The 21,967-nt window shown below is 45.3% G+C and overlaps 1 protein-coding gene across 1 annotated transcript in view; it reads left to right on the top strand.

Moving 5' to 3' along the window:
* The window catches only part of PRKX (protein kinase cAMP-dependent X-linked catalytic subunit), a 381,150-nt gene that overhangs the window by 213,952 nt on the left and 145,231 nt on the right, over window positions 1-21,967 (top strand). The gene's annotated exons all lie outside the window — the stretch shown is intronic.

Raw genomic sequence — 21,967 nt, 5'->3', positions numbered from 1 at the left:
CATACTGGCGGCAGGCGGGGAAGTGGAGGTAGCTCCACCTCCACCGCCACGCCAACAGAACACCGCCCAGCGAATCACGACCTGTGATTTGCTGTGGCGGTGTTCTGTTGGCGTGGCGGTGTCGGCGGAGCTGCCCGTTCCCTCCCGGAGGATCACCAGGAACAAGTAAGGTGATCGTCCGCTAGGGAAGGGGGGTGGGGGGGTGTTGTGAGTTGTGTGCGTGCATGGGGGTGTGCGTTCGTGTGTGTATATTGAGGGGGCGTGTGAATGCGTGCATGAATGCGGGGGTGTGTGTATGTGCATGAATGCGTGCATGAATGCGGGGGGGGTGTGTATGTGCATGAATGCGTGCATGAATTGGGGGGGGGGGGGTGTGTGTATGTGCATGAATGCGTGCCTGTATGTGTGTGTATATGTTGGGGATCGGGGTGGGGGACGGGGGTCCTGCAACCTTTTGGGGGTGGCAGGGGTGGTGGGGGGGTAGGGGAGGGAGTCGGGGTGGGGGTTGGGGGTGGGGGAGACCCCTATCAGTGCTAGGGAAGGGATTCCCTGGCACTGATAGTGCTTACCGCCATGGATTGCATGGCGGTCCCCAACCGCATGAAATCCATGGCGGTAAGCCAGGGTCAGGTGGGTTGGAATACCGCCGGCGGTATGTGACGACCGCCGGGCTGGAGACCCAGGTCTCCAGCCCGGCGGTCGTTACCGCCGTGGCGGTCGGAACGGTGAAGCGGCGGCTGACCATGGCGGTAACCGCCATGGTCAGAATACATGTAAAAAGACCGCCAGCCTGTTGGCGGTCTTACCGCCGCTTCACCGCCGACCGCCAGGGTCAGAATGACCCCCTTAGTCTGCTCATGCTCTCCATTGGGAGGGTTATTGCCTGTGCATAATGTTTCTTAGCACCCACATGCATTCTGTCAGTCCACCCAATGTTTGTATAGCATTATATTTTTATGTTTCATGCCACCATTGATCAGTTTGTAAGTAATTTAGTCTGCTGGGTGAGAATTAAGCAAAGTAGAGGCTCCGGCTTGTGGAACTAAGGTTTGGGAGGTGGTGTTTCAACCCGCAATTTTCCTTGAAACCCTGGGTTTTTGACCACTGCATTTAAGCATTCCCATGTTGATGCAATTTTAGTCTTTGTTTTGATGTATTCCTGGTTCTGCTAACTGTGTGATCTTGGCAGTCCAAGTCCCTATGTGGTATTTTCTTTACATTCAATATGTTCCTGACCTCATTCACTGATGTCTTCAGTAAAGAGGTCTCTAAATTGTTGGCTTCATAAAGGGAGCGGATAGAAGGATCTTGCAGCTTTAAGCCAACCCTGCAAGTTTGCTCTGCGAGTCCTAGTCTACTATGGTGCAATTCATGGTCATCTGATCTAAAGGGGGCAGATGGGCTTTTCTTGCCCCAAGTGTGTTTGTTTTTCCTTTTGAGTTGCTGTTGGTAGTGTTTCTGACCCTGGTGTCTGAATGCTCTCTTCTAATGCAGTTGTTCCTGCACCGGATGTTTGTGTTACTTACCTGATAGACTTCTGGTTGCAGATTCCTTACCTTAGAATTTCCCCCCAGGCGTCAGGCTGGATCTGGAGATTTTTTCTTTGAGCAGTACCCTTGCACGTCGTTAGGTGGTGTTGGTCGACTCCGCAGGCGTCGTAGTCGCTGTGATGACGTTGGGAGTAGTACATAGATGTTGCCTCAGTGCAGTGACGTCAGTTCTTTTCTTTACGTGCCACGCGTTGATCTGGAGAGAGCTACCCTAGTAATTTTTTGACTGCTTCGACCTTTTTGTCATATTTTTGGTGAAGTTTTGGTGCGTCAAGATGTCACAGAAGACCGGCTTAAAACCGTGCAAGGACTGTCACCGCATGATGTTGGTGACGGATCCGCATTGGGTCTGTTTGTGGGCCTGGAGCACGACCACAACCTAAAGTCGTGCTCCGAGTGCCGGGCCATGCACCTGAAGGCTTTGAGAGAGTGGTCCCTCAAGCTTATGGCAGCCCGGCGCTCGACTTCACATTGGTCCCGCTCGAGAGGAAGGTCTTGAGACCGTTCGCAGAGCCACCACCACTCGTCCTTCTCTAAGTCTTCGGGTCAAGGTAAGAAAAAGTCGAAGAAATCTCGTCATCCTTCAACTTCACCCAGTCGCTCGGCTGTTGTGACGTGGGAGGAGCATCGATGCTCTAGGCCTCTGTCCTCTAGACCTGCTTTTGGGTCCGCTCTGCGCCTCTCCGAGATTCCAGGAGCCAGAGCGACCCATTCCCAATTAAAGGAATTCTATGAGGCCATGCGCCTCATTTCTGGACAGTTCGACCACGCTACAGCGCCTTATGGCCCAGGGGGTTCGGTTAGAGGCCTTTTGGGTTCTGTGCTGGCGGCTCCGGCCACCAAAGTCCCCTCTGGATCCACTCTAGTTACCATCGAGACCTTCCCCAGTGCCGGTTCGAATGTCGACGCTGCTGACATCGGTGATGCCCACTATCGACGTCGACCAACTACTAATCCCTGACGACTCTGAGTTGGAACAGCGTCAGCTGATGCAACTTCCTTCGAAGGGGCCTATTCACCCCAGGTTGGATTCTGATAATTATTCTTATGGGTTTGAATTTGGGAAAGGATTGGACCGGTCCCTGGACCCATATGAATACCAGGATGATCCTAACATGGACTGACACAGGAGTTGGGCGAGGCCAGTGGTCTGGATACCTCTCCAGATGCTAGCATGCGGTCTTCTCCTACCAGGGCTATGGTGGAGGAAGCTACTTATTACATGGAGGTCAGTAGGGTGGCTGATGTCCTCGGCCTTGAGCTGCCTACTGTTCAGGTCAGGTCTAATCTCCTGATGGAGGTGCTTCAACAAGTGGCTTCCACCTCTGAGCCTCTCCTTCCATTCAGTGTAACTCTCACCAATGTCCTTTTGGGTACTTGGTCCAGACCCAACACGGGCTCCCGTGAACAGGACAATTGCATGCTGCCATCGGCCCACCCCGATCGACCCTAAATTCCTGTCCCAACACCCCACACCTGAGAGCCTTGTTGTTCAGGCATCCTCATCCTCTTGTGCATTCCATTCCGCACCTCTGGATAGGGAATCAAAAAGGCTGGACCAATTTGGGAAGAAGATGTTTTCTTCCTCCAGTTTAGCTCTGCTGTCAGTCAACACCGCATGCCTTTCATACACTCTCTGTGGGATACGGTCGTGCAATTCTTGCTGCAGATACCAGAGGAGGCCAGTGCTATCGTCTCCTAAGCTGTTACAGATGGGAGAGACGCAGAAAAGTTCACTATCTGATGTGGGCTGGACATGACCAACTCTCTGTGTAGATCTGTTGCAACAACAGTGACCTTGAGGCGCCACGCCTGATTAAGAACATCTGGTTTCTCAGGGGATGCCCAACAGACCCTTATAGACATGCCCTTTGATGGCACCCATCTCTTTGGAGACAAGGCGGACTCTGCGCGGGAGAGGTTCTAGGACTCCAGGGCTACGGCTCGGTTCCTCGGTCTTTCCACTGCCCCTCGTCCCCAATAGTCAGCCTCTGCCCCTTTTGTGCCCATGGAAGGAGCTTCCTGTTGCGCCCTTTTCCCAGCCACCGTGCCACTGATGCTGTTCAACCGCTGCGTGGCAGGGGATGCAGAATCCCACATGGTCATGGGACAGGGAATCAGAGGTCTGCTCAATCCACCCTTGTCCCCCCCCCCCCCCCGCAGCCTCCAAACCTTCCTAGTCCGTTCCCTCACTCCGGTCCAGCTGGCAGCAGGATTCACCATCACCTGCCCCACTGTGAATCCATCACTACGGACAGATGGGTTTTGCAGCTTGTTCGAAGGGGCTCCTTCCTCACCTTCGAGACTGCCATGCAAGCCATGCCTCCATCATTCATTTATATTCCAAAGGATCATTTAGCACTTCTCCACCAGGAAGTCGTGGCTCCCTTGGCCAAGGGAGCCATAGAGATGGCCCCTGCGCCAGAAGCAGGTCGTGGTTGTTGTTCTCACTACTTTCTGTTGCCCAAAAAAGACAAGGGCCTATATCCTATTGTAGACCTTTGGGCCCTTAATCTCTTCCTCAAGAAGGAGAAATTCAAAATGCTCACCCTGGCTCAGATCCTGTCTGACTTGGCCTCGGAGACTGGATGGTAGCGTTGGACTTGCAGGATGCTTATTTTCTTATTCCCATCCTGCCTGTGCACAGACGTTACTTACGATTTGTGATAGGTCACAAGCACTTTCGATTTACCATGCACCCCTTCGGCCTTCTCAGCGCCCCTGGGGTGTTCACTAAAGTGATGGCAGTAGATGCTGCTCATCTGCGCAGGTTGGGGGTTTCAGTCTTCCCACTACCTCACCGACTGGCTGTTGAAGGCAGACTCTCCCCAGCAAGTTGTCTCCCAACTTCAGACTACGGCGAACCTCCTGCACACGCTGGGCTTCACTGTAAATGTGCCAAAGTCACACGTGACTCCCTCTCAGATGCTCCTTTTCATCAGAGCTGTTCTGGACACAGTGCAGTTTTGGGCCTATCCTTCCGAAAAGCGAGTCCAGGATATTCAGGTTATGATTCTGATCTTTAAGCCTCTATATTGGGTTTCGGTGAGAATGAGACTGAGGCTGCTGGTCCTCATGGCCTTCTGCATCCTGCTAGTGACACATGCCAGATGGCATATGGGGGCTCTGAAGTGGGACTTGAAGTTCCAGTGGGCGCAGCATCAAGGAAATCTTTGACATGGTCCAGATCTTGGAGGGGACTGTGGAAGACCTGCAATGGTGGCTTTTGAATCTACATTGGGTCAACAGCAGATCCCTCTCCCTTCCTCAACCAGATCTATGCATAATGACGGATGCGTCACTTCTGGGATGGGACGGCCACATGGAAGAGGCGGAGATCAGAAGCCTCTGGTTTCCGGCTGAGTCTGGGATCCATATCAATCTTTTGGAGCTCTGGGCGATCAGACTTTCGTTGAAAGCATTTCTTCCCTCTCTCAAAGGGAAAGTGGTGCAAGTGTTCACGGGCAACACTACTGCCATGTGGTACTGTAACAAACAGGGTGGAGTAGGGTCCTGGACCCTTTGTGAGAAGGCGCTGCCCCTCTGGACTTGGCTGGTACATCAGGACATAACCCTGGTGGTTCAACATCTGGTGGACTCTCTGAACGACAGAGCAGATGAACTCAGCCGTCGATAAATAGCCGATTGTGAATGGCGTCTCCATCTGGAGGTGGCACAAGGTCTCTTTCAACAACACGCAATATCAACTGTTTTGCATGTTCGAGTTTCCAAGGCGGCACTCGCTAGGGGATGCTTTTCATCTCAAGTGGACCTCCGGCCTCCTCTCTGCCTATACCACTTCTGTCCAGAGTTATCAAGAAGATCAAGAAAGACCGTGCCTAAGTAATCTTGGTGGCTCTGGGCTGGGCACAGAGAGTATGGTATCCAGAGCTACTGAGCATGGCCACTGGTCCTCCACTGAGACTGCCCCTTCTGGAGGATCTTCTGTTGCAGCAACGGGGGACGGTTCTCCCCCGAAACCTGTCCAATGTCCTCCTTCATGCATGGAGATTGAGCGGTGGCAGTTGACAGCTTGTAACCTTACACCCGAAGTCTGTGATGTAATCTTGGCAGCCAGGTGTCCCTCCACCAATACCGGTCATTGGCCTAAATTTGTGGCATGGTGTACCCACAAATCTGTTGATCCTCTCTCTGCTCTTCTTTCTGAGTTTAATTTGTTAATTCTTTCTTTGGCCCAGCAGGGTTCTGCTTTGGCCACCGTTAAAGGCTATTTATCGGCTGTCTCAGCCTTTTTTAGGTTGCCTGTTCAGCCTTCACTCTTTAAGTCTCCTATTGTTAGTAGATTCCTTAAGGGCCTCACTCATTTGTTTCCTCCCACTTCGTTCATCATGCCTCAGTGTGACCTCAGTCTTGTCCTTACTTACTTAATGTGTTTTCCCTTTGAGCTGATGCACAATTATCCTTTACTGCTCCTTACTTTCAAAACTGTTTTTCTTGTTGCTGTCACTTCTGCTCACAGAGTGAGTGAGCTTCAGGCTCTATCTTCTTAGCCCCCATTTTTGTCTGTGCACCTTGACAAAGTGGTGCCACGCACTAAGGCTTCATTCCTTCCCAAAGTCGTTAAACCTTTTCATGTTGGCCATTCCTTCACTTTGCCTACTTTTTTTGCACCTCCACATCCTTCTCAAGAGGAGGAGAGACTCCACCGCCTGGTTCCAGAAAGAGCATTGGCATTCTATCTTAATCGTACTAAAGATTTCTGGGTGGACGAACAACTCTTTGTTGGATATGTGGGTGCGAAAAAGGGAAAGCAGTGCAAAAACGTACCATCTCATGATGGGTCCTTCTTTGTATCAAGATGTACCTCGCTTTGGCAAATAAGCAACTCCCTGAGGGTTTGCACACTCATTCCACCAGAGCAACTGCTGCTTCAGCAGAGTTAGCACCTGGAGTTCCTGTCCTGGATACCTTACAGGCAGCAACGTGGGCATCCCTGCACACGTTTACCAAACATTACTGCCTTGACAGTCCGGTCCTTAGGCACCGCTACTTTGGTCGTTCGGTCCTGCAGGACTTTTTAGTATGATCTTGGTTCACAGCCCACCTCCAAGGATGGCATTGCTTAGGTATCTACTCTAAGGTAAGGAATCTGCAACTAAAGGTCTCTATCAGATGTACAAGTTACTTACCTTCGATAATGATATATCTGGTAGAGACATATTCCACTTGCAGATTGCTTGTCGACCCACCCATCCTCCCCGCTTGCGAACCGATTTCTAGGCTCAGGGCTTCCCAATTCAGGGCCTTAGCTCTGTAGCACCAATCTCAGTGTTCTTCGCGGCTTTGCGCTTTGGTGTGGTGTAGGAAAATACCCTCTTTCTTTCATGGTTAGCCCCATTTTCTGCCTGTTGTCAGTGTGCTTGACAGAGTCTACTGGGATCCTGCTAACCAGGACCCCAGTAGTTATGCTCTTTTCTGTAAAATGTACCTTTTTCTTCCCACACCTGGCATACTGGTCCCACCATGTAAGTCCCTAGTATATGGCACCTAGGTACCCAGGGTATTGGGGTTTCAGGTGATCCCTATGGGCTGCAGCAGTTATTCTGCCACCCATAGGGAGCCCATGCAAAGGGTTCTACGGGCATGCCATTGCAGTCTTGTGAAACAGGTGCATGCACCCGTTTTCACTAGAGGTCACTGCAAACAGTTTACTGTAAGTCACCCCTATAGTATGCCCTCTCAGCCCAGAGGGCAGGATGCAGGTACCTGTGTGAAAGGGCACCCCTGCACTAGCAGAGGTTCCCCCCAACCCCCCAAACTCCAGATCCATTTTCCTAGACTTTGTGAGTGCGGGGACACCATTTTACGCATGTACTGGACATAGGTCACCACCTATCTCCTGCTATATAATGGTAACTCCGAACCTGGGCATGTTTGGTATCAAACATGTTGGAATCATACCCCAGTACTGTTGCAAGGATTGGAAGTATGATTCCACGCACTCTGTGGGCTCCTTAGAGGACCCCCAGCACTGTACCACCAGTCTTACAGGGTTTTCCTGTCAGGCCAGCTGCTGCCACCCCTCGTGCAGGTTTCTGCCCTCCTGTTGCTTCTTCTGATCAAGCCCAGGAAGGCAGACCAAAAGATTTCCTTTGGAATAGGGAGGTAACACCCTCTCCCTTGGGAAATAGGTGTGACTGGCTTGAGAGGGTTAGCCTCCCCAAGCCACTGGTATGCGTTGAAGGGCAAATTTGATGCCCTCTGTGCATAAACCAGTCCACACTGGTTCAGGCCACCCCCGTTAAACTAGACAATGGAAAGGAGAATGACCACTCCACCGTCCATCACCACCCCTGGGGTGGTGCTCAGAGCTCCTCCAGAATGTCCCTGGGTTCTGCTATCTTGTTTCCAAGGTTGGCAGGGAACTCTGGGAGCATCTGAGTGGCCAGGCAGGTGATGTCAGACCTCCCTCCTGATAGCTACTTACCTGGTTAGCTGACCAATCCCCCCTTTCAGGGCTATTTAGTGTCTCCCTCTTCGGTGGGTCCTCAGGTTCGGCTTTCAAAAGCCAAGCAGGATTCCTCTGCAACCTCCAATTAGACTTCTCCCACTGGAACTGCGACTGGATACTCCAGGAACTGACAACGCTGCTATCAACGAAGAAGACTCTTCTGCAACTTTGTTTCCACGTCTCCTACAAGCTTTGCAACATTACCCTGGCCATGCATCCTCTGAAGACAGCAACTCTTCAGGCTGCACAAGAAGGCATCTCCCTTGGAGTGAAGGAGTCACCCCCCCTGCAACTGCAGGCACCTGCAGCAAGCTTCGACATGCTACGTGGATCTCCTCTCCTCATCTTGAGCTGTGTGGATCCTGCATCACGGGTGGTGGTCCGTGTAGTCCTCTCTGCCAGCTGTCCAACTTTGGTGGAGGTAAGCCTTTGCCTTCCCATGCAGGACTGCACCCCTGTGCACTGTCTCTCTTGCAGCTACCAAGGCTAGTCTGCATTTCCTCCAATGGATCTTCAGGCGACCTGTAGCTCCAGCCCCCAGCACCTCTTCCTGCACTTCAGACTCCTGCGTGGATGTCTGCCTGCGTGGTATCCTCTTTTGTAGTGCTGTGTGGGCTTCTTCTGAGACTCCTGTGTCCCTGTTCTGTGGGACTCTCTGCGATGCTGAGGGGGCCCTGCGAGTCCTCACTCCTGGGTTGAGTCCTCCTGAGCCTTGCTGGTCCCTAGCAGCCCAGCTTTTCCACTAACCGTGAGTTTGCCTTTGCCAAGGCTTTTTGGTGGAATTACTACACCGCCACCCATTTGCAATCTTCACTCCAGTGCGGGACATCATCTGCATCCATCAGGAACTCATCTCCGGCTCCAGGGCTGCAATGCTGACCTGTTATTCATCACTGTCGACCAACTCCTGCAAGTACATCTGGCTGAGAGTAGCTCCTCTTCCTTCTGAACTTCACTGTGGCTCTTGGCTGTGGCCTCCTTTCTTCAAAGGGCTTCTTTCTTCAGGAATCCACTGTTGATTTATTGTAGTTTTGTCTGGGTATCTTTTTCTTTTCTTCCTTTAGGGTGGTTTGGGGAAATTCCAGTGATTTACTCCTGCTTTCCTAGTCCCTGGGTATTACTGTTTCCTCTGTGGTTTTCTAGTACTCCCAGCTCCCCTCTAGACATTCCACTGACCTAGGTGGGGGTCCTGTGTTTGCATTAAATTTTTTTTACTATATGGTTTGTGCTCCCCCAAGGCAAAGATGAAATTAATCAACATGCGCCCCGGAGCGCACTGAAGGAAAATAGAAGATACGGCATGTGCCTGCCAGATCAGCAAACAAGTAAGGCACGTGAAGAAAAAACAGCACAATCCTAACCTCAACCGTCATGAGATAGGGCCTACACCGTGCTCAAGCCGTTATGCACGAGGGAAGCCTGCATGTATTCATGCTATTAAACGGTCACAGAAAATAGTAACAAAATATAAGTTCCTTAAATATTTCCTTGCCCACGCCAGCTCCCTCGCCCATGTCGCAAGTAAATTTACAAAGTCCTCGCTCACGCTATTTTAAAGAAAGCACATCTAAACATAAAGGCCAGCAGTACCTACTTATATAGATAACTAGCATGCAAGGTCTAATGCCAAAACAGAGCATGATAGTTTAAAGGGACTAGTTTAAAAGGCTTGTAATTTAATAAATGACCACATGACAGCCAAACTTAACTCATTCATGGCACAGCAAATATAGATACACCCTTACTGAAGACTTAATGTGTGTAAGAATAGAAGGACAAGCACACAAAGTAATAAGTGTAACACATATACTTATCTCATTGAGCAACAGCAATAAAAGAAAAAGGACTGATTGTTTAAGGAGTTTTATAATCTTTGGCATGTTTTAATGTTCTGAGTTCTGCTGACTTCATAATGGCTGCTGAGTGTGGAAATGGAATCACTTCGCCGCCGCCTAACGAATTTTCCATATTTTTATATTCTTTTATGTTTTAAATGGAAATGTTTTTTATTCTGATCTTATTTATTGTTCTTAGTTAGGTATATTCTTGATCTATGATATTTATCATGAAAAACTGCATTTTAGCATGATTTTATAACATGGTACGAATTTTCATAGGGAGTATTTTTTATATTCGAGGATTTTTTACATGTAGTTTAATGTTTTATATTTGAGGATTTTTTTACAGAGCCTGTTCTTTTGCAAAATTGTGAACTTGTGGTGTGCTTTTATGGTATTTGTTGTTACAGAAAAAAGCTAACTTGAATCACTTAGTGTGTTGATTTAGTTTGATTATATTATAGTTTGTTTTTAACACACTTCTGTACTAGCTAATACCTGCTTGATTTGTGATTTCCTAATTCTGATATATTCTGAAATAATTGCACAGTTCATTTACATGTTGTGCTAGGAAAAAACATTCCTACCGCATTATCCATCAAGATGGTCACATACATTTTCTCACTTTGAAGTCGGAGAAAGAAAAGAAAACCTCAATCTCCCTCCGAAGACATAGCATTACATTAGACCTCTGCCTTTGAATGCACAGCAAATGTGACAAGATGAGAACAACATCTACAGGCTTGTTTACAGAAAGAAGCACTTGCGGAAGAATACTAAAAGAGGTAGTGTGAAAAGGCTTTGCCTCTTGGGTGGGATTAATTCATGCTGGACAGCAGTTTATTCAAACAGTGCCAGTTATTAACCCAGAATATAGCAGTTCAGTTATGCCTCAGCCAACTCGGAGTTCAGGAGCGACTCAAATTGAGTCTATGTCTAATGTAATGACACCTACACAGATTGTGAATCCAAGGCGGACAAGACCAATGTATTCTCCAGTATCGACATCACAGAATGTTGCCATAAATCAATCAAATCACACCTTTGGTGCAGTATTGACTGGTCAAGGTACAGGACTGACGTTCCCATCAAGTCAAACAAATTTGTCCGGACCACATGCAGTGACAGTTCCCTTGACAATAGGTCCAGTCGTCCCTTTTTATGCCCTGGGTAACAATGGAAGTGGTCTTGAGACTCCAAATGCCGGTATAAGTAGTACATTCTCCTTTTGGAACTAATGCAGAAACGAAAAGATTAAGCATTACTGTGCCAGCCATGACACCTATGAATTATTTCGGTTCTAACCAGATAATTTGATAAAGTAGGTCTGCTGATTAATGTGACATGCCCTGTGTTCCCCAAGTTCATCTGTGCTGGCTCCTGAGCAGGTTAAAAGATTAACAAGTTATACTCCACAGCCCATATCTCGAGGTAATATTTGTTTGTAAGGATTATCAGCACAACAACTGACTGGATGGTTAGACAGTTTGCGTGAAGTGCCAGTTTTTCGGAACTACACCAGAAGGAGAAAAGACACTGAATTTGTCTAGACTAAAATTAGAAGTGAATTAAATGATTGAGGGAACACTAGAGCTGGACAGGTTGGATTCATACAGTGAAAACAAATTGTGCTTTATGTGCAAGGATGTCACACACCGTGCAGGACAGGTTCATGGGAAATTAACTGATTTGTCGGAAAAGTATAAAATTGAGATAGATAAATCCAAACAGTTAAAAATAAGTTACAGATTAGAATTCGATTCTAGAGAAATTGCAAACATGAGATCATCTGACATGAAAATACACATTGGAGAGTTGATCCAAAACACCCAAACAAGGGTAGCATTAGATAAATGGGAAGGCAAGTGTGTAAAGAGACCAGACCAAAAGAAAAAAGCGACTGCACCCTCAAGTTTCGTACAGCAGGCTGAGGGAGCTGTAAAAATTATGCCAATGAGAGAAATCCCAGGAGGGAATATGAGGTGACATATTGTCATGTACCAATGATTACCTAAAATTGAGGGAGAAGCCAGTGGAATGGTATCCACAAACAGGTTTGTTAAGCTTACAAAGTGTCTGTGGGAAGATTTGAACACTTTATTTGAAATTGAAGTTCCAGCAGTTTTATGGATGAATGTAAGCTGGGTGTCGATAGGCCAACTTGAGAACCAGCAGGAGGTCCTGTGACAGGTGCTCATCTGAGTAGGTGATAAAAAGTTATTATAAGGTGATCGAATTGAGTTTCCCCTGAAGATGTTGATTGGCAGATGATTGACAGGACGGCCCCAGATCCGAAGGAGTCCGTTCATGCGTATTTTGAGAGATTGTTGAAAGCATTCAAACAGTATAGTGGTACTGTGATTATTGAGCTGAGATATGATCCCCTTGGTGTTTAGAATTGTGCAAGGATTGAAGCTGAAATTAGCAATATGATTCTGAATCATTTGATTTGCTGGCTGAGAAAACCGATTGATCAAATACTGCAGTACGCAAAATACTCTAGTGATGAAATTGAATTGAAGCAGAATAAATTAAAGGAGAAAGCTATGGTGATGCAAATTAAATTTGCCCAAGCAGCAGGAATGAAAGGTCTGCAAAGGATGATGAGCACATGTGGAATGCCGAGAGAACAGAAGGGCAATATGATACTTCTGTTTAGAGGTAGAAGTCGTGGAGCTCGAGTAGATAAGAATGTCAATGTGGCTGATGTTCAGTCCATAAAGAGAATGCTTCCTTGTCATAGGTACAGCAATGTTGAACCCTGGAGAAGGGAGTGTCCATACAGCAACGTAAATAATTTGGTGCAATGTGGTGGTGTTGCGCAAATGGTTGACAGCAGTCAATTCCAAAACCTAAGAGTTCAATGGCCCTGAAACCCAAATATGAATTTTCCTACAGTTTCCCTAACAGCGAATTCAGGTCCCACAGCAAATGCAGATTCCTCAAGCTCCGATGGCAGAGGAGCAGGTCATGATTCCTTAACAGAACGCAAACCAGAGGGCAAATGTAAATTAGTTAATCACACAATAACCGCTCATTGATTTCAGTGATCATGAAGTAAGTGAAGAATATCAGACTGAGAGTTCAGAAGAGGAAGAATGTGTGTTTGTTGCTTCCCTGGAGGTAGATCAGTGTGGTCCCTATGTGAATACAAGTTTTATGGTTCATGTTTCATTTCTGGTTGACATGGGAGCAACCCATTCCACTATCAGATCTGCAGAAGTACCTAACGTGCCCCTTTCTGAAATGACAGTTCAGGTAGTAGGAGTAGCAAACCAGCTTCTGGTAAATCCAATTACAGAGTACATCCCAGTCAAGATAGGAACCTTTAAAGATTTACACCAATTTGGAGTCTGTGATTCAAATCCTGTGAGTGTTAAGAAGAGACTAGCTGTGCAAATTAAAATGCTCCATCACTTTTACTCATGAAGTGATAACGAATTCAAACAAATAGTGATGATAACATTTTCTGCCAAATCGATGAGATATACCCCTCATTTCATTGTTTCATTGTCATGACAGTCAGAGACTTGACTGATGAATTACAAGACACAGTAATGTTGAGAGTTGACTCATAAAAGGTGTTAAGCCATTCAACGTAACGATAAAGCCAAATGCGTTTTTTCACAAAACGCCTCAGTATAACATGACCCCAGAAGTAATTGAGAGAATTACTCCAATAATTAAAGACTTTGTTGAGAAGGGAGTTCTAAAAGAAGTGATGGGTAGCCCTTGTAATTCCCTGTTATGGGACTGCTGAAATCAAGTGGGAAATACCCAATTTTCCAGTATTTTCAGAAAGGTGAACATAATTGTGGTGGTATGTTGTCTCGTGGTGCCAGATCCGTGAGTGATGTTTGTTATGGATTCCATGGGAAGCAGAATGGTTTTCTGTGATTGACCTGTCACAAGCATTTTTTAAGTGCCCTTACATGAAGACAATCAGTTCCTTTTCTCATTTTAATTTGGTAGTTGTGTATATTTGTGGTGCTGTACACCACAGGTATTCTCAGAATTACTGTCCATTTTTAATCAGACCCTGATGAAGAACTCAGAATTCTTAAAAATGCCATTTCACTCCACCTTCGTACAATACATTGATGATGTGGTGGTTACATCCCATACATGTGAAGCCTGCATACCATAGCATTGTTGAATCATTTGGGTGAAAACAGGCATAAAGTTTCCTCTACCTCTGCATTATTGCCAGAAGGAAGTAATGAATTTGGGTCACCAGATTGAGAAAGGTGCAAGGAAAGTGTTCCTGAAGAGAGTTGCGACCATTATGCAGATGCACCCCCCAGTCACAGAGAGATGTCAGAATGTTTTTGGAAATGGTGAGCTATTGCGGCTAATAGATCTCACATTTTTCAGTAATTTCCAAACCTCTGCAGAAATTCACACAGACATTACTGACGCAGTTCCATTTGATGGAAAATGCATGAAAGATTTCACTGAGTTGAGAGAGAGTTTGTGCAGAATTCTGGTTCTGGTAATGCGGGACTACACAACATTTTTTTCACTGTTTTGTCATGAATGTGATGGTTGTGCTCTTTCTGTTTTGACACTGTTGCAAGGAGGAATAAACAGACCTGTGGTGCATTTTTCTTCCACGTTGGATCCTCTTGCTGCAGCTTTGCACAGCTGCTTAAAGAATGTGGTTTGCTACTGGTGTAAGTCTTAGTGAGTGTGAAGGTATTGTTATGGGACATCCTTTAACTGTCTGTGTCCGGCATTTGGTCGAAGTCTTTTTTTTACTTGAACAAAACCCCAATATTTGACCAATAGCTGTTTTACCCGATATGAATTACTCATTCTTGAGTCCCCAAATGTGGCTATCAGGCGTTCTGTTTTGAATCCTACCACATTGTTGCCTGTGAGCGTTAAAACATGACTTCCATGATGTCACTAAACTATGCACCAATCCCAGACCTGATATTTAGGATACTCCTTTATAGGAAAATGATCAAGTTGTTTGTCGATAGCTCCTGTTTAACCCCACGGTAAAGTTTACATCCTCGGCAGCACCACTCGGGTGCCGAGGACATAACCATTACATCCTGCACCAGGCCCTCCCCTGGGCAGGGATGAAAGGGGAATCACTTCCCCTTCCACCTCCCGATCCCACCTACCCCATCCCCAGTGATGTCTGATGATGTTAGTGGGCGCTGACCTCATCAAAGGCACCCCATCCTGCTGGAAGCTCTGCCCTTTGGGGCAGATCAGCCTATTTCTATTAGGCCGATCTGCCCCCTAGTGGGGAAGAAACCACTTAGGCACCAGGGATTGGTGTGTGTTTTGTTTGGGGGGAGCAGCCCCTTGGGCACGGATCGCTCCCCATGGGAGCACAATACTGTTGCCCTTTTCTGTCCCCCTTGGGGGCATATCGGCCTATTTTTGTAAGCCCATCTGCCCCCAAGGGGGGCAGAAAGCCCAACAGACACCAGGGTAGAATGTTTTTCAAAAAAACGGGTGGGGGTATGGCCATATCCCCACCCCAAATTAAGTGGGACAAAGTTGTTATGCCCACTGGTGGGCAGATGGGGCAGTTACCCCCAATCCACTCCCCAGGGGTGTAGAAAAGCCTACTAGATGCCAGGGAATTACAAAAAACAAATAAAAAATAGTGGGGTGGTTGCTACCAACCAGTATGGGAATGGTTATGCCCCAACCCCAACTGAAGGGGGTAAGAGTCTTTCAGCTCTCACCCGCACACTAAAGATCTGATCCCAACAGCAAGCAAGCAAGTCGTATAGGTGTTACTTTTTATTTAGTGTCAGCTGTCACAGTGTGAGCTCCTGCTGTTGTGCACTGTGCTTGGCGCGGGCTCTCGCTGTGACGTGTGCTGCATGTTTACGTCATTAGGTTCTCAGCAGCAGCACGCTCTGTTTATTTTCAATAGCGTATGTTTTCTTTTATGAGAGACTCGTGCGTTTCAGTTTGATATTTGGTTGTTTAAGCTAATGGCTCGTGTGCAGGTAACATGTTGTATTTTGAATGGCACGATTCTAATTTAAATGTAAGTGCGACATCGGTTTGACAGTTTTCTCCTTGTCACCTGTGCTCATGTCATGTTGGTTGTGGGCTCCTATTTTTGGGGCGAATTAAAGAACTTCTACACAGGATCCTGCTTGTCGAGCCTCAATTTATTTCCAATATTAAGGCACTTACAACATTTGGCGACAATTTTCTTAATTTTTCTGTTTGCCTTAAGTTCATTGGAGCTCACAACTGCATCGTTCCTTCTTCTAACTATTGTTGAACGAAATCTTTTTGGAGGGCACATCGTTGTTTTCTGAGGTGCAGTCTGTTTTGTTCCTGCTGTTGACTTTCAGAACAGCCTTTCGCGTGAACTCCTGGAGTGCTCTACAACAAAGCTGACGTCTGTTTACCTTTCAACCTTCCTTGGATTGTTCCTGGTGTTTCCTACTGGATTGCTCTGTTTACTGTTTTCTCATGGCTGTGAAGTGACGCCTCGCTGTAATATTCTTCTTATCAGCCCTTCAACATTTCTGTGTTGTGCTTGCAGTGTTAATTCTTTCACTGCCAAGCATCCTTGAAGCACAAAGTTATTTCTGGTCTGTTTGGAATATCCGGAAAGGACTCTTTATTCCAGTGTTAATTACAGTTTCAAGATTTGTCCTACATGACACTGAAACTGAACTAATAGCCTATTAATCAGTATTAGGCACAACACGGCGATGAGCACACCATTGTCTTGGTAACTGTTTGTGCTTACACCACGGTGACAGGCACACCTTTCGCAACTTTAAGTTTTAAAAGACTTCTATATCAGTAGTGTTATATTCAGTGCCATGAAATTTGGTTTGTCTTTAATTTAGTCATATTAGTTTTACAATGTTTGCAATTTGAAATTATCACAGAGTGGTTATTTTTTTGGGTCTTAAAGGGAACGCAAAATAGAATTTCTAGTTAGTATGTCTTCTGAATCTGCTTCTAACTTGGCTAATAATGCTCCATTTCTACAATGTCCTGCTAAACCTCATGTTAAATGGCCTTTTTGGTTACGTTCATTTGAGAACTATTTGGTTGCAGTAGGTGCTGATGGTTTTCCACCTAAGCGTAAAGCTGCCATTTTATTTAGTCACCTGCGGCAGGAAGGCCAACAAGTGTTTGATAATTTACCCCAAGTTATTCCATCTGAAGAAGCGGCTGGTGATTGGAATGAATTTGCAGAAGCTATTGCACGTCTCGAACATACATTTTGCGAAGAACCAAGTGTTTTGTTAAAAAGGTTAAATTTTTTGTAAAAAAAAAAAAAACAGGCAGCCGATGAGTCTGTGGAGGATTTTATTTCAGTGTTGAGCTCTTTAGCTGTCACATGCAATTTTGGGTCAGCATTAGATACGTATTTACGTGATCAATTTGTTTACAGTTGCTATTTCAAGAGATTATTATGTTGCAGCGATCCATCAAGTGAGGTGCTGATGTTAGCTAAAAGTATTGAACGCTCTATTGTATCAACTCGGGTAATAACTCAATATACCAGATCATCTTCAGTTCTGGTAAATTCAGTTAATGAAGGAGAGCATGTGGATTTTGTTGGTGTCAGGGGCAGGAATGTTAAGCCTTATGTTAAGAAAACTAATCAGTATTGTTTTAGATGTGGTTCTAAATCACATTTGAGCAATTTTGCACAATGCCCTGCTATAGGTAAACGCTGCACTAACTGCAAAAAAGTAGGACATTTTTACAGTGTTTGCAAAAGCAGTAAAAATTTAAAAGTACATAGTACTTTTCTGTGGCAAGCAGGCCAGCCAGGCGTTATCCGAGGTGAGTGCTCATTTGAGGCTTTGATGCTGAAAGCCTGAGGTAGATAGTCTCTCCCACACCTCTTCATTATTGTGAAATTACAAATGTATCTATTGGGAGGCTGACCAGTGACGATTTTGAAGCTGCATTTATGCTTAAGGAGATGTGTTGAAGTTATTTTGTTTGGTCTGTCATGAACCTCGCATTAGGAACTGCTATTCTTGGTGTCTGACAGGGCAACAGGAGTTATTCGCCCAGTTTGTCGTTTCTCTGAAAGATGTTTGCGCCGGAATGTGCCATGTACTACGCTCGCACCCAGCAATGTGCTCCACAGATGGGTTGTGCTTGAGGTTCAAGTTAGTCTCAGGGGACCAGCCATTGAGCTTAAGGAAACTCTTCTTTTAGTTGCGTAATGTTAGGCTACATTCCATTCTCAAAGCTTTTCTTTCCCTTTTGAAAGGGATTAATGTAAACATTGAGCAGTAACGTTTTAGGGCTGTCCATTATCCAATGTTTGATTACTAGTGTTAGAAGTGATGTGCTTTCTGTCGAAACCTTTTAGATTTCCAAATCAAAGTAGGATGGAATATGAGACAAACCACCTTGTTGTCTATGTGGAACAATATTAACTTTTAGATCTTGAAGGCCTTCAGCTTGAAATAGGTCCTCTGCAAACGTGGCAGAGAATACGTGGTGCTGGAGGCATAGTGAAAACATGTGCATTAAAGATCAAGATGTATACAAAACAATAACTTATTCTGACTTGTAATTAAGATCTCACACTGAAAAGTGAATGCCTCTCACTGTCTGCCGTGTTTAGGCTGCATTGTATGTAGGGTGAGCTTATCTCACTCACTTTAAATTATTATAGGTTCTATTTCCAGGTCGAGCGATAGCCAGGGGCTTTATCATACACACGAGCGCTTTGATTCAGTCCCCTTCAGCCATTGGTTGTTTTTCTTCAGGTCTCGTGTCCTATCTTGAATAAAATGGCATTCACGCTTTAATCAGCGCACTGAATACTTATTTCACCCGCCTCCAGGCATTTATCTGGTGTATTAATGCTCCTACCCAGAATGCTTTGCGTGTATGTGAACAAGCCCTGGAACCAGCAACCTCATTCATTAATATGGAAATAAATAAATAAAAATTGTAACGCATACTTATTTGCAAATAGTTGTGTTCTTCATGTGGTGTGAGTGTCTGTGACTTTCTGTTATTTGATTCGTCGAATTGTGGCGTATCTGATTTACAGCACACAGTATTCAAACAGTGGATTTTTAATTTTTTTCATGATTGTCACAATCTTGATTCAGTTGAACTTTGATTTATGCTGAAGAAAGAATAGCAGATTGAAAGATGTGTGGGTTCAGCCGTCTTTTCAGTTTTTAAAAGATCCAGTACTTTGGTGTGAAGTAGTGAGCAGTGTAGTTCACCACGTTCTAACCAGTTAAGAGAAGTAGGAGAATTCTAAATATGAATTTGTGGTATGTTAGAAAAGTGCATAGATTATGTGAAAAATTCAGAACATTGGCCAAACAAATATCTACGTGTTTACATGGAATGACAAGTATCTTCCTATTTTCTTCCAGTCTCTGCTGGGGGTACCTTAACAACATAAGTACAAAGATTGTCCTGTTATGGCTCAGGTGTCTGGACCAATAAGTAGCCTGTATCTACAGACTAACACTATGAGAGGTCATCTATTGGTTGAGTGTGGAACTGAATCATCTAGAATTAGTGTAATTTCAGGCAAGGACATCTCTCAGGATGCAGTGACTGCTTTTCTATTCAAGCCACATTAAGTAGGTGAAACCAGGGTGGAATAAGACAACACTGTGAGCTGTTGTATGTGGATGTCCTGCTCAGGCCCCCACTTCCCCGCCCCTGTTAATTTGAACTCATCCAAAAACACGGCCCTAACTTACCTACAATTTCTTGCCTGCATGCACATAAACTCCAGACAACAAAAGGGAGTTTGGTGATCATAAATAAAGAATACCTTTTATTTGTCCTTTCTTTACTGCAAAATAGACATAAACTTTTCTCTGCTATGTTTTGGGTGGATGTTAGGTATTTTTAACGTTTTCTCCCCAATATTCATTGGTACCTAATGTTCATTCGTACCTAATGTTGTATTTTCCACTGCGTCTTTACAGTTTCCAGTTTAACACATCATTGTCGATAGTTGAACATAGTGTGGCGCTTTTGAAATGATTTCAGAATCAAAAGTGTTCGGTAAAACTTGCAAAAAGGGAATAAATTGAACACCAAAAAGCAAGCACTGGCAAATCCATTTTATAACTGAAAGTTTATTTCATTGAGAGAGAGAGAGAGCTATTGTGGGTCATTGACGAGAGATGTATTGTGGGTGGTCCGGTAGGTTAATGCAAGAATGAGTAGATGGGTGGATGGAGTGTTTTCCTCCATGAACTTACTCGTCCATCTGTCCATGCAGTTGCTGATCTGTGTGCTTGGTCATTCATCCTTGTTCTCATTATTCGATTAATTCCCCCATAGATTAATTGTTGCATCCATGAATTTGTGCGCCTTTAGAAAAAACACACACACAGACAGACAAACTTTCTATTATACACCTGATCTTTTAATGGTAACTTACACGGTGGATGTACGAATGTCCTGCAATTTGGTTGGTTTAGCGAAAAACTTGTAGGACACTTTTTCCTGGGGTACGAGGTGATCCTCATGCCTTCAGAGCGATTGTTGTGTCTTTGCCATTGGAACAGAGTTACATACTGTAAACATGGCTTGACGAATGTAACCCTCCTGTTAAGTGTCGCAGCAAAATGATACAGGAAATACAAACGAGGCTTAGGATGGAAACTGCGCAGATGGGCACAATGGCAGGATATAATGGCACATTTTTTCCTGAGTCTTTAAATTGCAGTTTCTCTCGTGTGGACTGGGACACGATTTTACTAAGTTGGTTTGTTCTTGGCTGGCAACGCTTGGAGAAACCAAGGGAGGCAACCTAAAATATTACTTTCTGGCTATGCTTCGTTTTCATTTCATATTAAAGGGAAATTGCATGCAAGTATTCTCTTTCGAATTTGTTTCTGTAGGATCTAGAGATGATGGCCTTTTCTCTCGAACCTGAGTTCTCTCCACTGGCTCGGTCTGTGTGAAATGTCAGATTGCTTTGTTTGTTTTTTCAAACCAGACTCTTGTGGATTATGTACCAGTAACTTTACGCAGTTCCTCCAGGGCTAATTTATTTGCATCCCTGGAGTTCATTTTTCCTGAGCACAAGGCCGCTCTTCATCATCGGGTGATTTCATATGCTTCCCGTGTGCTTGTCTGCAGCCTATGCGAGGTGACTGTGGGTGGTTTAGAGATCTTTCAAGATTACTTAGGAGCACATCGTGCACCCAGCCTCGTTTCTAACTTAGTCTATGATCTATAATGTCATTTCCCCGTTTTTGATGTTTACTAAACATGTTGTGACATCCACGCTATGTTTAATGTACAACTTGCTTTGAATACACCATCTAGCGATCGGACCAGCAGTTACGCAGTGGATAGTCTTGCAGCCTCCAAATCCTCTTCAGTGCTTTCTTTGCGTCTGTTTGTTCGCCCTGGTTGGGACCTAGAAGTTTGAAAACATCAGGCCATGAATATTCTTACAAGTAGTTTTCTGTTAGTTGGTGTGTAAACTTCTTTTTTTTTTTTTTTACTCTTATTTCTGATACTTGCTGTTAAGCCAGATAATGCCGAACTGGGATTCGATGCGCTCGGGTGGGAGGACCTTACCCAAGTGACTTATGTTGGTGAGGAATGGAAATATGGCACTTAAATTATGGCACTAAAAGTCCTCCTCTGAACAGATTCTCCCAGGACATCTACCGAATCCACACGAGGAAACGCAGGAGAAAGGGAAGGCGGGACATGGTGCACCTTCAAGAGCAGCCTTTTGAGGCAGCCTATGGTGTACACACCTGCAGATTTTACTCACTCATTTGGCCTTTAAGCAACATTATTCTTATTCTAGCCAGAAGATCTGATGGAATAAGGTCACTTAGGCGTTGTATTAGTGAGCACCACAGATTCCCAACTCTGCACCATTTGAGGTGCACTGAGCATACCTGATGCACTGCTGTTGCTAACCGACCTACGTCGATCACACCCAGGGTCCTTTGCATTTATCTGATTCTAACTCGCAATATTTTAAGTATATAAGTTATTGGGTAGTGAGAGTTAGGACGACGTTCCATAGGTAAAGCATTTTTCTGTTTGCTGATAACTTTGCAGTCGTTTAGCAAATCTTCACAAAACTTTCCAGAATAAATAGGGTCATCCAACTCAGCTCCTTTCTG

This window comes from Pleurodeles waltl, chromosome 8 (assembly GCF_031143425.1).
Source record: "Pleurodeles waltl isolate 20211129_DDA chromosome 8, aPleWal1.hap1.20221129, whole genome shotgun sequence".
NCBI classification, from domain to species: domain Eukaryota; kingdom Metazoa; phylum Chordata; class Amphibia; order Caudata; family Salamandridae; genus Pleurodeles; species Pleurodeles waltl.
Note: the sequence above shows the minus strand (reverse complement) of the source record. Positions and strands in the feature narration are given on the sequence as shown.